Source organism: Macaca nemestrina, chromosome 15 (assembly GCF_043159975.1).
Source record: "Macaca nemestrina isolate mMacNem1 chromosome 15, mMacNem.hap1, whole genome shotgun sequence".
Lineage (NCBI taxonomy): Eukaryota > Metazoa > Chordata > Mammalia > Primates > Cercopithecidae > Macaca > Macaca nemestrina.
This window is the reverse complement of record NC_092139.1, coordinates 108988280-109004850: the sequence shown is the minus strand read 5'-3', so window position 1 is coordinate 109004850 and position 16571 is coordinate 108988280. Positions and strand designations below refer to the sequence as shown.

At 50.2% G+C, this 16571-nt stretch overlaps 1 protein-coding gene across 2 annotated transcripts in view; it reads right to left on the bottom strand.

Moving 5' to 3' along the window:
* Window positions 1–8626, bottom strand: part of LOC105464547 (zinc finger CCCH-type containing 7B) — a 60749-nt gene extending 52123 nt beyond the window's left edge. Inside the window, exon 1 of one of the 2 annotated variants that reach the window (XM_071080646.1) lies at window positions 8360–8626. The gene's annotated coding sequence lies outside the window, so the exon portion shown is untranslated. The remainder of the gene's footprint in view (window positions 1–8359) is intronic. The other variant, XM_071080647.1, reaches the window with a different exon arrangement.
* Window positions 8627–16571: the final 7945 nt, after the last annotated feature.

Sequence of the window (16571 nt, the reverse complement as noted above, 5' to 3'; positions counted from 1 at the left end):
AGTGACTGTCTAACACTGCGGCGTACCCTGTTCCTCTTGAGCAGTTAGTTAGTCACTGCTCCTGCTCCCAGGGAACTTGAAAATCCTTGTGGCATCAAGATAGTTTCCAGCGCTGCTCTGCTTGCTTTGGTGCCTGGTGCTGACAGGGAGGCAGGCTGGGCCATGCAATCCACCAGCCCTGGGTTCAAAGCCCAGCACTGTTCCACACTGGCTTTCAGGGCACCTCCCTGAGCCTCAGTTTTGTCATTTGGGAGACAGGGATGATGATACACACCTGACAAGACAATTTTGCAGATCCACCTGGTGTGCTTCCCCCAGAAGGGGTCAGAAATTCATATTTCTGCTGAACTGGGTGCTGTAGAGAGCACTCACAACAGACATAATTATCCTGTAAGTTTTCAGTCAGTCCATGTTGATTTCTTTGCAGTTTCCCTGCCCAGTCGTGGGCTGTTTGGCAAGGGCTATTCTGTGGCCAACCTGCTACTATTATTCATTTATTCAACAAATAACCATGAAGCACTTTTAGTGCAAAGGGGACCTACCAGGTGCTAGGGGAACATGGTTAATAAAGTCCTTTCCCTGGTGGAGCTTGTCATCCATGGGCAGGAAGACAAATAAACCAGCATGAAATGCACACGACAAGTAAAAATAGAGATCAGAGTCACAAGGAAGCTGAAGCAGGAAGCGTGGCATGGAGTGATGGAAAGCACACTAGGGGCGGGCACGGTGGTTCACGCCTGTAATCCCAGCACTTTGGGAGGCCGAGGTGGGCGGATCACTTGAGGCCAGGAGTTCAAGACCAGCCTGGTCAACATGGTGAAACCCCATCTCTACTAAAAATACAAAAATTAGGCCGGGTGTGGTGGTGGGCACCTCTAATCCCAGCTACTCAGGAGGCTAAGGCAGGAGAATCACTAAAACCCAGGAGGTCAAGGTTGCAGTGAGCCGAGATCACACCACTGTACTCCAGCCAGATTGTCTCAAAACAAGAAAAAAAGAAAGAAAGCAGACTGGGAGTTTAGGGAAGACCGTTAGGGGGAAGCTAGCATTTAAGAAAGACAGGGAGCCAGTCATGGAAGATAGGAGGTGGGGTAAGAGGGCACCTACCTAGCAGGGGACAGGGCACAGGCAATGGCCCCGAGGTGGGAACAAGCTGATAATGTTCCAGGAAAACTCAGAAGGCCAGCGTGGCTGCAGCGCCCGAGTGAGGGCAAGCCACGTGGGAGGCAAAGTGCAAGGGGCAGACAAGGCTGGTCCCAGAGCCACTCACAGGCCATGCCGGAAGCCAGGGCTGTGTTTTGCGTGTGTCAGGAAACTGCAGGAGACTTTTCAGCAGAAGAGTGACAGGGGCTTATTTATTTTGCAAGAAGATCCTTTGGCTACTGCAGGGAGGATACTGGGAGATTGGTTAGGAGGCTACTGCAGTAGTCCAGGCCTGGATCAAGGCAGACAGTGAAGAAGATTCAGGAATATTCTGAAGGCTATTAAATGATCACAACTGCAACCGCTGCCACAGATTTGACTGGATCAGTACGGCCATTTCACAGAAAAGGAGACAGAAGCCAAGAATGACAAAATAATCGTGCCTCCATCATATAGCCAGCAGGAACAGGAGTTGGGAATGAAATTCAGGACTTTGGGCTCCCTGCCCTGCATTCCTCAGCCTGTGGAGGGAGAAGGATGACACAGGGATGCTCTGGGGAGCAAGGGCGTAGCTGAACCAGGGCGACCTCTGAAAACCCCAGGAGGGCCAGAGCCCCCACCTTCCCTGCAGCCCTCACAGGAAGTGCTCAAGGAATGATCATCAGCCGACCCCAGCACTTCAGTAACACAAACCAATCAGAAGACACGGTTCTTGGTCTCAGGGAATCTAATACCCTGTTCCCCTCCCAAACCACAGTGTGGACTGGGTAGGAAGAGCAGTGGTGGGGTGATGCCTCAGTCTTTTTCTTCTGAAAAACAGGGACACCTCTTACCTTACCTCGAAAGACTGTCATGACAATTAATGAGAGACTGTGGACACAGCAGGACACAAATGGTGGTGGTAGTTAGGATTTCCAGACTGGTAAGAAAAGAGCTTCGAGGAAACTGGAAGTAACTTGAAGGCTGTCTCATGCATGGCAGCTAAGACCTCGGATGCCAGTGGCTTCATGTGACTCCCTTCTCTACCTCAGCTGTGTGATCTCGGAAGTGTTACTTAGTCTTTCTGAGCCTCAGGCTCCTCATCTACAAGATGGGGCTGCCAATGATTGCTCCGGCCTTGAAGAGCTGTTAAGTGGATTCAATAAGAGAATGCATAGGAAATGTCAAGCACGATGCTGGTATACAGTGGTGTTAACTATATGGGGGCTGCTGGTATATGGGTGTTATATGCTGCTATATGGGTGATCGTATCCCCACGATCACCACCAAGCTCGTGTCTCAGCCTCTGATGCTGAGGAGCTGTGATGCTGCAGAACTGAAGTTACCAGATGTTTCTTTTTTTTTTTTATTTTTTATTTTTTTTTGAGACGGAGTCTCGCTCTGTGGCCCAGGCTGGAGTGCAGTGGCCGGATTTCAGCTCACTGCAAGCTCCGCCTCCCGGGTTTACGCCATTCTCCTGCCTCAGCCTCCTGAGTAGCTGGGACTACAGGCGCCTGCCACCGAGCCTGGCTAGTTTTTTTTCATATTTTTAGTAGAGACGGGTTTTCACCGTGTTAGCCAGGATGGTCTCGGCCTCCCAAAGTGCTGGGATTACAGGCTTGAGCCACCGCGCCCGGCCTTTACCAGATGTTTCTTAAGGGAACAAGGGTTCTGAATGTCCCTCCCTCTGGGCCTCCATAGCCCGGTGGGGAGACAGCACCAACACAACCAACACGCCTGCAAAGAAACAGTCTCCCTGGGGGGAATGAATTCGGTGGGAAGGAGTCTGTAGCTGGTGCTGACAGACGAAGGAAAACGAGCTTGTTTTCCAGGGGCCGTGAAATGTGATGAAAGGAGCTGACTTCAGGCCCAGCGTGGTGGCTTATGCCTATAATCCCAGCACTTGGGAGGCCGAGGCGGGTGGATCACGAGGTCAGTTCGAGGCCAGTCTGACCAACATGGTGAAACACCATCTCTACTAAAAATAAAAAAAAATAAAAATAAAAAAATTAGCTGGGTGTGGTGGCATGTGCCTGTAATCCTAGCTACTCGGGAGGCTGAAACAGGAGAACATCTTGAACCCGGGAGGCAGAGGTTGCAGTGAGCCAAGATCACACCACTGCACTCCAGCCTGGGTGACAGAGGGAGACTCTGTCTCAAAAAAAAAGAAAGGAGCTGACTTCTGTGCAGGCTCCTGGGAGCTGACGCACAGCCATCATCAGCCCAGGCTGAGCCTCCAGCTTGGGGTTGCAGTACCTCCACACCTGCTGTCTGAATAACCTTGGGTCTCCCCTGAGGCTCCTTCCCAGGCCCACACCAGGCCAGCTCTAGAGCCAGACATCCTGGGTTGGCTCTGCAGCTCTGCCCCTTCCGCACTTCATGGAATCTCTCTATGCCACAGTTTCTTCACCTGTAAAATGGGGATAATTATAGTGCCTCCCTATAGGGCTGTTGAAAGAATTAAGTAAAGGCTCATGCCTGTAAACCCAGCACTTTGGGAGGCCGAGGAGGATCGATCACTTGAGATCAGGAGTTCAAGACCAGCCTGGCCAACATGGCGAAACCCCGTCTCTACTGAAAATACAAAAATTAGTTGGGCATGGTGGCGGACACCTGTAATCCCAGCTACTCGGGAGGCTGAGGCAGGAGGATCACTTGAACCCAGGAGGCAGAGGCTGCAGTGAGCCGAGATTGCGCCATTGTACTCCAGCCTGGACCACAAGAGCAAAGCTCCGTCTCAAAAAAAAAAAAAAAAAAAAATTAAATAAGCTAATTTAGGAAAAAGGACTTGCAACAGGGCCTAGAGAATTGCTGGTCCAGTGATTGCTAAATTAATACAAATTTTTAAACACTTTTAGCTCCCTTCATCTGAGTTTCTTATCCTAATCCCCAGGCATGGGTTATCATTAAATATCATCAAATCTCAGGGCTCCTTTTTAGAAGGGGAAACTGAGGCCCAGAGAATCAAAAGGATCATGATGGCAGAGCCTGACTTGAACTCAAAGTCATATATCTGCCCACTAGACTGTGGCTGTACCAGGTGACCTGTTCTTCTTTATACATCCCTGCCTTTGTCCATCTCAGTGCCTCTGCTTAGAACACCCTTTCTCTGGCTTTTCAACCTATCTTTCAGATGTTCAAATGGCACTTCTAGGAAGACCTTCCACTCCTGGGCAAAATAAACCTTCCTCCTCTACGCTGGGGCATAATTCAATTTGACAACACAATGGCTGAGTGTGTCATCCTGGCACTGCCTCTGGGGCTGGAGGCACAGAGGGTGAATCAGACCCACTTCCTGTCCTTGGGAAGCTCAGATTAATGGTCCATATCTATCTCATCCCAAGCTCCAAACTCCTCCAGGGTGCTGAGCCAGCACCTAGCAGGCACTAAGGAACCAAACTTGCTCAAATCCCCACGCTCAGGGACCGGTCCTCCTTCCACTGCCATTCTGCTTTCTGCAGTTAGAAACCTATTGAGAGTGCTTTCACTGGGCCAGCCCCGCGGCGCCCTGGGACACAGAGCCAGTTTAGGAGAACTCCTTGGTCTTGGGGAGCCTGCTGACAGTGCTACCCTAGTTGCATTTGCTAATTCAGACCATCTGGTCTCTGTTTTTGTTTTTTGAGACGGAGTTTCACTCTGTCGCCCAAGCTAGAGTGCAGTGGCATGATCTTGTCTCATTGCAACCTCCACCCCCCAGGTTCAAGAGATTCTCCTGCCTCAGCCTCCCAAGTAGCTGGGATTATAGGCACCCACCACCATGCCCAGTTATTTTTTTATTTTTTTATTTTTTTGAGACAGAATCTCACTCTGTCACGAGGCTGGAGTACAGTGGTGCGATGTTGGCTCACTGCAACCTCTGCCTCCTGGGTTCAAGCGATTCTCCTGCCTCAGCCTCCCAAGGAACTGGGATTATAGGTATGCACCACCATACCCAGCTAATTTTTGTACTTTTAGTAGAGGCGGGGTTTCACCATGTTGGCCAGGATGGTCTCAATCTCTTGACCTCGTGATCCGCATGCCTCGGCCTCCCAAAGTGCTGGGATTACAGGCATGAGCCACTGCAGCTGGCCAATTTTTGTGTTTTTAGTGGAGACTGGGTTTCACCATGTTGCCAGGGCTGGTCTTGAACTCATGACCTCAAGTGATCAGCTTGCCTCGGCTTCCCAAAGTGCTGGGATTACAGGCCAGTCCCTGTTGTTGCTTACGTATCTGAGAGGAAGGTGGTGCAGAGGTCAGGAGCACACTCAAGAGTCAAGAAGGCCTGGATTCAAATCCTGCAGATTGACCTTGGGCTGGGCACACAAATTCTGTGTTTCTCAATTTCTTCATCTGTGAAATGGAGATTACAGTGCCTACCCCTCATGGAGCTACTATAACAATTACAGAGAATGTAAGTCAACCTTCCAGCACAGAAGCAATTGTGGCTAACCCACCCTGGCAAGCCTCCCCATTCTTTCAAGTTCAAATTCTACTTCCTAGAAGAAGACTTCTCTAACTTTTTCAGGTAACCTTGAGCTCTCTTCTCTCTACTCCCACCGCATTGACACCATAATTCTTGTGTTCTCATTGATTCACTGGAGTGAAGTTTCTCTTTCCAGCCAGGTAATAAATGACAAAGTCAGTTGCAAACCTGCCCCACAGCATCTCACAAGAGGCACTTGAAAAGTAACTTGCAGATGGGCATAAGGTGGCTCACGCCTGTAATCCCGGCACTTTGGGAGGCCGAGGTGGGCAGATACGTTGAGCCCAGGAGTTCACTTGAATCCAGATATGTTGAGCCCAGGAATCACTTGAACCCAGGAGGCAGAGGTTGCAGTGAGCTAAGATCCTGCCACTGCACTCCAGCCTGGGTAACAGAGTGAGACTCTGTCAAAAAAAAAAAAAAGAAAGAAAGAAAGAAAGAAACAAAGAAAGTAACTTGTAGCAGCCAGGTTTGGTGGCTCATGCCTGTAACCCTATCCCTTTGGGAGGCCAAGGCAGGAGGATTGCCTGAGCCAAGCCAGCAGACTAAGTTACAATTGTGCTACTGTACTCCAGCCTGGGTGACAGAGTGAGACCTTGTCTCAAAATAAAAAATGAAAAGAAGGCCAGGCAAGGTGGCTCACGCCTGTAATCCCAGCACTTTGGGAGGCCGAGATAAGAGAATGGTGTGAACCCAGGAGGCGGAGCTTGCAGTGAGCCAAGATTTCACCACTGCACTCCAGCCTGGGCGACAGAGCGAGACTCCGTCTCAAAAAAATAAAAGAAAATAAAAAATAAAAAGAAAAGTAACTTGCTAAGGTGGCCCAGGACTCTGGGAAAGGGTGACGATTCGGAGCCAGAAAACTGGCTGGGAATCCTACCTCTGCTATCTGACTTTCTGGCAAGACTCACAATTCGGCCTAAGGTCTCTCATCTGGAAAATGTCTACCTGACACAGTTGCTATGGAGGACAGATGAGCCAACACATGTGAAAGCCCTTTTGTTATAAACTAAAAAGTGATATTTAAGGGATTATTATTTTCAGATTGAGGGATTATTTTCAGATTCTCTATCCATGTCTCAACCGACGTCTCAGCTTTCCTACTAAGACTGGAGACATCAGCGCATCCCACCAAGCTTCTTAGCCCCGCAGTAATCTACCAAAACCTCCATTCCTGTCTAATCTATACAAAAGCCAGCAGCTAAGAACACACAGCACCTACGGAACAGAAACTTTATCCCAGCTCAGGGACAACAAAGTCTCTCTCCCATCATCCCTCCTGGACAGGCTCCTTCTTCCCACCTTAAGTCTCCCCACTTCTCAAACATGCTCCATCGAGTGTTGACCAGGTGTCATTTCCACCTTGCAGTCCAACTTCTGTGAGAGGTGAACATGCTTGGAAAGAAGACCACCACGGAGGGGATGGCTGTACGTGTGTGGGGGAAGTATTGGTAGTAGAATTAAAGATTCCATCCGCCAGCATTTTGTGTCCAACACAGTTGCTATATGTACTATAATTATCTCATTTGTGTGAAAATTCAAGGATCTGCATGCTGCTATTTTCATCAGGCTGAACTGCAGATGCTGAAGAATATGGCAAGAAGTTGGGGTTCAAAGTCTGATGCCAAAGCTAGCAACCCGAGAAATAAAACCGCTGACCACCAGCTCCCCACTCAGGCCCAGTCCCCTTTCGAGCCCCCAGACTCCCCACGCAGGGCCCTAGCCCCCTAGTCTTCCCCCTCAATTCCCTGTTGGCAACACGGCCATCGGGTTCTATCAGAGTGAGCTGTATTTATATGATTATTTTTCCCCCTGGGAAAACGGCTTTGTCTGTGAAAGTCCCCCCAACCAGGCGCCTTATAAACACCCAAAACAGACAGAGTTAAGGAGAAAGGAGGGGAAAGGAGGAGGGAGCAAGCCCGGAGGGGGGCCCCCAGGCTCACTGCGGGCAGGATGGGGGTATAAGGCCGGAGTCGGCGGCTCCCAGGCCCCCAGCCCCGTCAGGGCGCCCCCTCCCCAGACGCCAGAGCCGGGATCCGCAGCCCCCTAGCACTCCCTGGACTGCCGCTGGCCTCCCACAGGCCTCGGAGTCCACAGACTGATCCTGCGACCGGAAACGCCCCCCTGCCCAGCAGGCCCAGACCGCGCCCCCCTGTCCTGCCGTCCCCTTCCCGCGGGCCCGGCTGCAGGCCCCGGATCCCCGGGCTCGCGTGGACGCCGCAGCCGAAAGGGGCGGCCCGTCGGGCGGCCCCGCTCCCCGGCCCTCGACGCGGCCCCTCCAACTGCGGGTGCTGCGGGGCCAAGGCGAACACAAAAGGAAGGGGGGCCCTGCCAGTGACGCCCCTGCCAGCCCCCGAGACCCTCTGCGCGGGGTCGGCAAAGCATCCGGGCGCCCCAGAAGCTCCGGACGCCGAAGAGAGAGGCCCCACGAAAATTTCAAGACACCTCCTGGGGGCTGCAGGGGCGGCCGAGTCTCCCCAGCGCCAGGTGCCCCCGGCCGCACGGTAACTTTGAAACTTTGGGGCAGGGCATGGGGACCGGGATCCCCAAAAAGGAGGAAGGAAATGGGGGTTTAGAGACGATTTATTTTTTGCAAAATCCCACTTTCCAGGTGGCCCAGCGCGCGGCCCCGGCCTGGACAGGGCTCTCCGCGCCTCTTCCCCAGCCCAGCCCGGCCCGGGCGTCCCCGAACCCTCGCGCGCGGGCGGCCCCGGACGCGGTGGCCCCGACCTCTGCCCCGCGGGGCGCGGGGCTCGGGCCGCGCCAAGCACTTACCTCCGCCGGGCTGCGCTCCCCGCGGGCCTGCGCCGAGCCCGATAAATGGTATGCTATGACTAGAGGTATGATTACGTTATTATTATTAGTAATAATAAGAGTAAATGTTATTTAATTACGGGCGGCCGCATCCTGCTCCCGGCGCCGCCGCCCCGGCAGCTCCGTCCATGTGGCTCTGGAGCGCTTTACTTTCATTTCCAGCCCCTCGGCCGGCCGCTCGCGGCAGCACCCGCTGGAGGCACCGTCTCCCTGCAGCTCTTCCTCCTCGGGTCCTAGAGAGCGCGGCTCCCGTCGCCTCGCCGCGCCCGGGGTGGGCGGCGCGGGCTGCGCACCTGGGGAGAAGGGGGTGGGCGAGTCGGAGAAGCCCCATTCCCCGTCGAAAGCTCAAGCCTGGAATTCACCTTTATTTTCTTTAAAAGTGTCCTGCCTTTTAGGGGGGTTTCCTGTGGCAATTCTGCATTTCTGGGCTAATGCTGCTCAAACCCAGCGCCTCCGCCCTTCCCCATCTGTGTCAAAAGCCCCCCCTCCGGCTTCCAGGTGCTTTCATGAAAGGCTGCCCAAAACCCTTCTCACAGATGGGAACTGGAGACACAGAAGAAAATCAGGACCTCGCTTGGCTGGAGTTTTATGTATAGGATGTTAAAAAATATTGAATGACACTTGTTAAAGAGTATAAGGCCGACTTTATTGGCATCATGATGGATGTAGGGACCACTGCAGTGGGTTTTGCGGTCGCGGAGAGTATTTGGGCTCAATTCAGAATTCAGCATGGGCAATGGGAATTTATAAGGAAGGAGCAAGGCCACTGATTGAGGGCCAATGCATAGGAAACTGCATCAGAGATAAAAGAGGATTCTGGCGTAAACCCATCTAACAAGATTCTGGCTGAAGACAGGCCAAGGTGATCACACATCACCTGAGGGATTGTGGAGAATGAGGAACCTGATTAGATATTGACAATCAGGGCTGGGTGCAGTGGCTCACGCCTGTAATCTCAGCACTTTGGGAGGCCGAGACGCGCGGATCACCTGAGGTCAGGAGTTCAAGACCAGCCTAGCCAACGTGGTGAAACCCCGTCTCTACAAAAATACCAAAATTAGCCAGGCTTAGTGGTGGGTGCCTGTAATCCCAGCTATTCAGGAGGCTAAGGCAGAAGGATCACTTGAACCCCGGAGGTGGAGGTTGCAGTGAGCCAAGATTGTGCCGTTGCACTCCAGCCTGGGAGACACAGTGAGACTCCATCTCAAAAAATAATAATAAAAAGATATTGACAATCAGGTTTGGAGAATGGGGGAGTCTAGCTAAACCAACTTAGCAGGATTCTTACCAAAAGTGGACAGTGTGGCCCAGGGGCAGTGGCTCACACCTGTAATCCCGGCACTTTGGGAGGTTTAGGCAGGAGGATCACTTGAGCCCAGGAGTTCAAGACCAGCCTGGGCAACATAGTGAGACCCCATCTCTACAAAAAATTAAAGAATTAGCTGGCATGCGCCTGTAGTCCCAGCTACTCTGGAGGCTGAGGCAGGAGGATCACTTGAGGCCAGGAGTTTGAGGCTGCAGTGAGTGATGATCATGCCACCTGCACTCCAGCCAGGGTAAGAGAGCAAGGCCCTGTCCCTAAAAACAAAACAAAAAACTGGACAATGTAAAGATGAACACAGAAGTCCAAAAGTCAAGGCCTAGTTGAAAAGTTCAGGGGAGCCTAGAGTTTAGTCAAGGAGAGAATCTTTGCCAGGGATATTTCTAGAAAGGATTTGAGGCTGCTTAGAAGGCCTACTAGGTAAGGGGAGATTAACCAGACAGACCAGCTATGCATATCCATGATACTGCCTCAGGACTGGTGAAGAGCCTACATTTGAATCCATAGCTAATGATCCAAAGAGTGTTCATTTATCACTACCTGCCCCATTAATTCCTGGAGGACTCTCTCAAGAGTTCTTTCAGATTTCCTTCTTAATCCTCTTCATTTTACACACATGCACACATACACACATGTGTATGTATTTTTAATTTATTTCAGATCAGCTGTGAGCTTGGCAGACTTTATCTTTACAAATGTTATCTCTTCCACAAGCATTTGTGCCAGACACAATCTTAGGAACTGGGGATATAACAGTGAACCAAATTTTAAATATTTAAATGCACTGTGGTAAGTTCTAGGAGAGACAAGAACTCGGAGCTGTGTTTACCTTTTTTTTTTTTGAGACAGGATCTGACTCTCTTGCGCAGGCTGGAGGATAGTAGCATGATTATGGCTCACTGCAGCCTCCAGCTGTCCAGCTCCTGGGCTTAAATGATCCTCTGGCCTCAGCCTCCCAAGTAGCTGAGACCACAGGTACACATCCCTACACCTGGCTAATTTTTAAAATTTTTTGTAGAGATAGGGTCTCATGTTGTCCAGTCTGGTCTCCATCTCCTGGACTCGAGTGATCCTCCTCCTGCCTTGGCCTCCCAAAGTGCTGGGATTATAGGTGGCTGACAGCTGTAATCCCAGCACTTCAGGAGGCTGAGGTGGGAAGATTCCTTGAGCTCAGGAGTTCTAGACCAGCCTTGGCAACACAGTGAGATTCCATCTCTCTTTTTTTTTTTTTTTTTGAGCAAGGTCTCACTTTGTCACCCAGGCTGGAGTGCAGTGGCACAATCCTGGATCCCTGCAACCTCCGCCTCCCGGGTTCAAGCGATTCTCATGCCACAGCCTCCTGAGTAGCTGGGATTACAGGAATGTGCCACCCTGCCCAGCTAAGTTTTTTGCATTTTTTTAAAATGGAGATGGAGTTTTGCAATGTCAGCCAGGCTGGTCTTGAACTCCTGGCCTCAAATGATACACCCACCTTGGCCTCCCAAAGCGCTGGGATTACAGGCACGAGCCACCACACCCAGTCTGTGAGATCCTATCTCTAGAAAAAATCAAAAAATTAGTGAGGTGTAGTGACACAGGTGTATGTTTCCAGCTACTTAGGAGGCTGAGGTGGGAGGCTTGCTTGAGCCCAGGAGACTGAGGCTGCAGTGAGCCGTGATTGCGCCACTGCACTCCAGCCTGGGCAACAGAGCAAGACCCTGCCAAAAAAAAAAGAAAAAAGAAAGCCTCTGGCATGAAGAAGGTAGATGCTTTTGTCCAGATCTAAAAACAGAATTCAGTGGCCATCAGACATTTCTGCTGTTTAGTGGGAAATCAACCCTTAAGACACCTGGGATAGATGCAAGATCATGGGCTAGAGGCAGTGAGAGGCTGCGCCTGGCAATTTAGGGAGGCTGGATGGTGTGGTGCTTATGTCACTAAGGCAATTATTAGGAGGACCAAGGTCCCCAGCCCTGCCACTCGCTGGCTGTGTGACCCTGGCAAACTAGCAGTATCAATTTCTTCATTTGTAAGATAAGGATCAGGAAACTGCATCCACATAAAGTTTGACTTAAGGATTTTAATGAAATACGAGCGTGGTGGCTCACGCCTGTAGTCCCAGCACTTTGAGAGGCCAAGGTGCGAGGCTTGCTTGAGTCAGGAGTTCGAGACCAGCCTGGCCAACATGGTGAAACCCTGTCTCTACTAAAAATACAAAAATTAGCCAGGCATGGTGATTCAGTGCGCCTGTAGTCTCAGTTACTCAGGAAGCTGAGGCAGGAGAATCCCTTGAACCCTGGAAGAGGAGGTTGCAGTGAGCTGAGATTGTACCCCTGCGCTCCAGCCTGGGCGACAAAAACTCCATCTAAAAAAAAAAATGGCAGGGGTTGGGGGATTATAATGAATAATGTCTGTAAACTATGTAGTGAAGGCCGAATAAATATAAATGTCAGGCTGGGCATGGTGGCTCACTTTGGGAGGCTGAGGTGGGCGAATTACCTGATGTCAGGAGTTCGAGACCAGGCTAGCCAATGTGGTGAAACCCCATCTCTACTAAAAATACAAAAATTAGCTGGGTGTGGTGGTGGGCACCTGTAATTCCAGCTACTCGGGAGATTGAGGCAGGAGAATCGCTTGAACCCGTGAGGTGGAGGTTGCAGTGAGCCGAGATTGCACCATTGTACTCTAGCCTGGGCAACAAGAGCAAAACTCTGTCCCAAAATAAAATAAAATTCTATATATATATACATATATGTGTGTGTGTGTGTGTCAGTTCACACACCCCCTAGGCAGTTTACAACGAAACACCCTTGACAACTTATCACATTTACCACCATGGTTATCATTCTCATTTCATCGATGAGGATGCTGAGGCCAGTTGGATTGCTGCATTTTGCCTCAAGTGAACTAGGTGGCAAATGGTCTGGTGATTCCACCACCCCAGGTTGCTGGTGAAATAACGAACACATATCCTTGAAGAGGACTGTCCATCATTCAATGGGGATTCAGCGGGACACCAGCCTCCTATCTCTTCAAGTTGGTACCAACTTGTTCAATTGTTTGGGCTGCCTATGATGGTAAAGGGGTCTTTATTCCAAGACCCCAACCAGAGGTGAGGAGGCTTGGAGAAAAGGGCTGAAAGGAGGCTGGGCGCGGTGGCTCACACCTGTAATCCCAAAACTGGGAGACCAAGGTGGGTGGATCACCTGAGGTCAGGAGTTTGAGAACAGCCTGGCCAATGTGGTGAAACCCCGTCTCTACTGAAAATACAAAAATTAGCCGGGCATGGTGGCACATGCTTATAGTCCCAGCTACTTGGGAGGCTGAGGCAGGAGAATTGCTTGAACCTGGGAAGTAAAGGTTGCAATGAGCCGAGATCGCGCCACTGCACTCCAGCCTGGGTGGCAGAGCGAGACTCCATCTCAAAAAAAAAAAATTCGTATGTTGAATCTCTAATCCCTAATTTGATGGTATTAGGAGGTGGGACTTTGGGAGATAATTAGGTCATGAAAATGGAGCCCTGATGAATGGAATTAGTGCTCTTATAAGAGACACTGGGGAGATGATCTCTCTCTCTGCCAGGTGAGGATACAGCAAGAAAGCAGCCATCTATAAACCAGAAAGGCGGCCCTCACCAATAACCTGACCATGCTGGGACCCTGGTCTTGGACTTCCAGCCCCCAGATCAGTGAGATGGCTACTGCTTAAGCCATCCAGTCTATGGTATTTGTCATGCAGCCTGAGGTGACTAAGACCGGGGTAATATGAGCACTGTACTCGATGGGGCATGGTGGCTTACCCAAAATCCCAACACTAGGAGGCCGAAGTGGGCAGATCACTTGAGCCCAGGAGTTTGAGACCAGCCTGACCAACATGGAGAAACCCCGTCTCTACTAAAAATACAAAATTAGCCGGGCATGGTGGCATGTGCCTGTAATCCCAGCTACTCAGGAGGCTGAGGCAGGAGAATCACTTGGACCCAGGAGGCAGAGGTTGCGGTGAGCCGACATCATGCCATTGCACTCCAGCCTGGACAACAAGAGCGAAGCTCTGTCTGAAAAAAAAAAAAAAATAAATAAATAAATAAATAAATAAAAATAAATTTAAAAATAAATTAAAAGTAAAATAAAATAAAAATACAAAAAGTAGCCAGGCATCGTGGCACATGCCTGTAATCCCAGCTACTCAGGAGGCTGAAGCAGGAGAATCTCTCGAACCCAGAAGGCAGAGGTTCAAGAGAACCTCCTCTCAGTAAGCCAAGATTGCGCCACTGCATCCCAGACTGGGAGACAGAGTGAGACTCCACCAAAAAAAAAAAAAAAAGGAATTATTATTTTTTTAAGATTGGAGTCTCACTCTGTCAATGCGGCTGGAGTGCTGTGGTGTGATCTTGGCTCACTGCAATCTCCACCTCCTGGGTTCAAGCGATTCTCCTGCCTAGGCCTCCCAAGTAGCTGGGACCACAGGCACGTGCCACCATGTCCAGCTAATTTTTTTGTATTTTTAGTAGAGACCATATCGGTCAGGCTGGTCTTGAACTTCTGACCTCGTGATCTGCCCACCTCGGCCTCCCAAAGTGCTAGGATTACAGGCTTGAGCCACTGTGCCCGGCCGATGAAGGAATTATTAAAAGAGAAGATAATCTGCCAGAAACCGTTTGGTACTGGGAAATCCTCCATAAATATTAGAGCAGAATGTAAGCTCCTCCATAGACACCATCCTTTTCAATCCTTTTCAATCTCTTTCATCACTGGATTTTCAGGAGCTGGAACGGCGCCTGTTGGAACATAGATGTTTGATAACTATTTGTAGAACAAATGAATTATTTTAATGATATTTCTCAAAGTTAAAAAAATAGTTTGCTCTAGTGGGAAGTCCCTGGCTTGAGCCCTGAGAAAGATGTAGTTCAAGTGTCCTTCATAGATGATGCAGCCAACCCACTCCCGCCAGTGGAGGGGACCCTCAGGGAGGCTGCCTTGCCCTGCAGGTGGGCTGACCCATCTCTCTCCAGGGGCCACAGGCGAGCACCCCATTGGGTGTTGGGAATATCTCTCCACATTCCTCACATGTCTGGCATACTTTAGCCATTTGTTTTTGATCTGACTAAATAGCAAGTCAGCAGCCTTGGTCTGTTTTCAGGAATCCAACATAAATATTATTATTTATTCCATTTACAATTGGCAATTAAGTTTGTTTTCAGGCACCAGAATGGAATTTAAAACACTCAGTTAAGTAAACCAGACTAATCAGAGGCAGCCTGCTTTTGTCTTGGAAACATTCTTTACAAAAACAACAAAAGAAGCCTGCACTGTTAACAGAGAAAGGCCTGGAACACTCTCTGCTTCTCCTGATTCCCCCTTAAACTCACCTCGCACTCACGAGTGAAGTGTGTATGTTGAAAACAACCACAGAAGGCCAGAAATGGTGGCTCACACCTGTAATCCCAGCACTTTGGGAGGCCGAGGTGGGTGGATCTCCTGAGGTCAGGAGTTCTAGACTGGCCTGGCCAACACAGTGAAACCCCATCTCTACTAAAAATAAAAAAATTAGCTGGGCATGGTGGTAGCCACCTGTAATCCCAGCTACTCAGGAGGCTCAGGCAGGAGAATCGCTTGAACCCGGGAGGCAGAGGATGCAGTGAGCCGAGATCGTGCCATTGCACTCCAGCCTGGGTGACAGAGCAAGACTCCGTCTCAAAAATAATAATAATAATAAAAAATAATAATAATAGAAAAGGACCCTAGAGACCTGGCTTCTATTCTCTTTCTCTTTCTCTCTCTCTCTCTCTCCTTTTTTCTTCGAGACAGGGTCTTTTTCTGTCATTCAGGCTGGAGTGCAGTGGCCTGACCATGGCTCACTGCAACCAACCTCCACCTTCTGGGCTCAAGGATCCTCCTGCATCAGCCTCCCTGGTAGCTGGGACTCCAAGTATGTACCACCATGTCTGGCTAATTGTTTTTAATAGAGACAGGGTCTCACTATGTTGCCCAGGCTGGTCTCAAATCCTGGGCTCTAGCAGTCTTCCTGCCTTGGCCTCCCAAAGTGCTTGCATTACAGCTGGTTGTGAGCCACCGTGCCCAGCCTTGTCTCATGTGTAAGTCAAACTGTAACTTGGGCCTGAGTTCTTCATTTGTTGAAATAAGGAACAAGATAGTCTTGGATGACACCATCCATTTGTCAAAGACTATGGTTATACTTCTTGGGCCAGGCAGACTAGCTCTCAGGTGATAACTTGAAAGAGAGAAAGCTGTAAAAAGGGCTGGAAGGAGAAAGAGAGAAGATAAGTAGTGTGTTGCTTGGAAACAGTGATTTTTTTTTTTTTTTTTTTTTTTTTTTGAGGCAGAATTTTGCTTTTGTTGCCTAGGCTGGAGTGCAATGGCCTGATCTTGGCTTACTGCAACCTCCGCCTCTCAGGTTCAAGAGATTCTCCTGCCCCAGCCTCCCGAGTAGCTGGGATTACAGGTATCCGCCACCATGCCCAGCTAATTTTTTGTATTTTTAGTAGAGACGGGGTTTCACCATGTTGGCCAGGCTGATCTCGAACTCCTGACCTCAGGTGATCCACCCACCTCGGCCTCCCAAAGTGCTGGGATTACAGGCATGAGCCACCGTGCCTGGCCAGAAACAGTGATGATTCTTGATTCTCCTGACTTGCTGGGCACCCTTGGGCAAACCCCCTGTTCCTTTTCAAACCCCAGTCTCCCCATTTGTAAAGAGGTTTAAGATAGAATCAGGAGGCCGGGCGCGGTGGCTCAAGCCTGTAATCCCAGCACTTTGGGAGGCCGAGATGGGTGGATCACAAGGTCAGGAGACTGAGACCATCCTGGCTAACACGGTGAAACCCCGTCTCTACTAAGAAATACAAAAAATAGC